The sequence below is a fragment of the Elephantulus edwardii genome, unplaced genomic scaffold, assembly GCF_000299155.1.
Source record: "Elephantulus edwardii isolate Elephantulus edwardi_28Jun2011 unplaced genomic scaffold, EleEdw1.0 scaffold00109, whole genome shotgun sequence".
NCBI lineage: Eukaryota > Metazoa > Chordata > Mammalia > Macroscelidea > Macroscelididae > Elephantulus > Elephantulus edwardii.
Genome location: NW_006399859.1, coordinates 2,951,978 through 2,954,492, shown reverse-complemented (window position 1 = coordinate 2,954,492; position 2,515 = coordinate 2,951,978). Strand labels below are relative to the sequence as shown.

The 2,515-nt window shown below is 37.7% G+C and overlaps 1 protein-coding gene across 2 annotated transcripts in view; it reads left to right on the top strand.

Annotated features, from left to right (window-relative positions):
* NELL1 (NEL-like 1 (chicken)) overlaps positions 1–2,515 on the top strand; it is a 1,108,018-nt gene that overhangs the window by 264,006 nt on the left and 841,497 nt on the right. The window lies entirely within an intron of this gene.

Sequence of the window (2,515 nt, the reverse complement as noted above, 5' to 3'; positions counted from 1 at the left end):
CCAGAGGTAGATTTTAATTTTCTTGATGTTGCGATATAATCCCAAATGAAGGCTGTAGTCTTTGATCTTTTGCAATAAGGATGTCAGGTCCTCCTCACTTTCAATAAGCAAAGTTGTGTCATCTGCATACTGCATGCTGTTGATGAATCTTCCCCTGATTCAGATGCCACATTCTTCTTTATAGAGTCCAGCTTCCTTTTCAAGTTAAGGCCATACTAAAGGTAGAGAAGTTAGATCACAGCTGCTTAAACTAGTATTCTTCTGTTGGTCATCCGTCACCACCTTTAGTAACCCAGAAAAGTCCACCAATGCCCTGGCTTAATTTGGAAGTTATGACCAGTATCTTGGCATTGTGCCGGCCCACAATCTACTAGGCTAGGCACATTGTGAGAGAACTAAGCTTTGTCCTGCCTGTGCATGTCACCCAAGTTGTAGTTCTATTCTCCTTCAAAGTGTAGAAATAAGTGAGCGAAAAGAATGTCTTGATTAGCTCGGTTTAAATCTTTGATGTCTCTATTTATGCAAATCAAGCAAGATTGGATTGGCGTTTCAGTTTGTAGCACATTTAATTTTGAGACTTTCATTGTTTTGAAGTACTCACTAGTGATTTTTTCAATTAAGTTTAAAGGTTTACTAACACAATACAAGATTCCCCCTCCCTTTACTTCTACATAATGCCAAATAAATGGTATTTCAGATGAAAAGAAGCAATCACCACCTGACTAATGAACTCGGATACATTCTTTTACCTCTTACTGTGCAAAAGGCCACAGCTGTCTGACTTTGAATGGCTAGAGTTGAGAATCAATGATCTGGTCCTTGTTTGCTTAGATAAATGCACTTTGAACAAAGGTAAGACAGAGTAGAGACGTAGATGTGAAAGTCTATCAATTTTGTGTGTGCACATTTCTTGGAGAAAATTGTAGGTAGTGTAACAACCGCTTTTCAAATGTATTTGCATAAATTCAGCTTTATATTACCAATATTGGAAAATGGGATTAATTTTTTGCCACCGAGTTGTTTTTCTTCTTTACTGTCGTTCTGGGATTTTATGAGCAGGCTGGGAGAAGAAGGAAGGCAAGATTACATATCAAGTATCTTTGATAATTAGCTTTTTTGCCTTACCATCCCTTTGTTTTTTTGTCTGATGCACTTTTATTATTACAGAGATTAGGACTTTTCCATTGTTGTCAGAAAAGATCAAGTAAATCAAACATGTAAACAGAGTTCAAAAGGGAAACAAAATAAGCTCTGATAATAACTTCAGTTTTATTAAAATGATGGCTTTCCATGGCATTAAATTTTGTAGGTGAGCATAGCTCAGTTTTGTTGGACATAACTAAAATTGCCAGTATTACCCTGAAGCAAGTCCTGAAATTTCACAAAACTTATACAGAATTGTCTTTGAATCATTTTGACTTAAAGAAATTACCGTGTTAGGGTGACAGACACTAGAGCTATTCCAGAGTAAGGCAAGTATGCTTCCTGTCACAAACAGGTGCCCCTTTCCATGCCACTTCTGGGAAAGAAACAGATTTAGTTCATTTTGTTTTGTTCAAATACTGTCTTTTTTTAGGAATTAGGATACTATGAAAGTAAAACATGAAGGCAATGATGGTTTATTGGTAGAATTCTCATCTTCTGTCCTGAAGACCTGGGTTTATTTCTTGACCAGTGAAAATCAAGCACAGACACATCCCTTTGCCAGTGGAGGATTTGCATGCTGATCTGATACTGAATAGGTTTCAACAGTGGTGTTAAACAGACGAAGATGGATAGGAAGAAAGACCTGGTGATCTACTTCTGCAAATCAGTCAACGAAAACTTTAAGGGTAGCAACAGTCTGATCTGCATCTAATCAGGAGACTGGTAAAGAAATAGGTGACATTGTGTTCCTTTATGTGTAAGAGTGCCCTGTGTCGGAGGCCAATTTGATGACAGCTAGTAGTCAACAACAATAACGAGAGGAATGAAGTAAAGGTAACATGTTGTCGTCTTTATTAAAAAAATTCTCCTAACTGAGAAATTCAAGCCTAAAGTTGTAATATTGAAGGATGTTATGGACAGAATATTAAAGGAGCAGAAAGAATAAAAATTCTCAAAAGAGAATTGAAGTATACATGGGACAAGAATTGACTCATGTGCATCTGTTTTGTTGTTGTGTACTATCAAGTTGGAACCGACACACAGTTGAGTGACCCTCTAGCAGGTTTTCAGAGGGAATGAATTGCATGGGAAGAGATTGCCTATCTTCCACAGATAAACTGCATTGAAATGGCATACTGTGGAGTTGACACTCAATTCCATACCACTGTGCCAAGATCCGGTGGCACTGAAAGAAGAAGTGCAACATGCTTTGGAAACATTGACAAAAAACAAGGCTCTAGGAATTATTGTTGTTGTTATGTGCCATTGAGTAAGACTCACAGTGACTCTATGAACAACAGGTTTGAACCTCCACAGGTCTTATCCTGTGGCATCCTCACAATTTCTGATATAGTCAAGCCCATTGCTG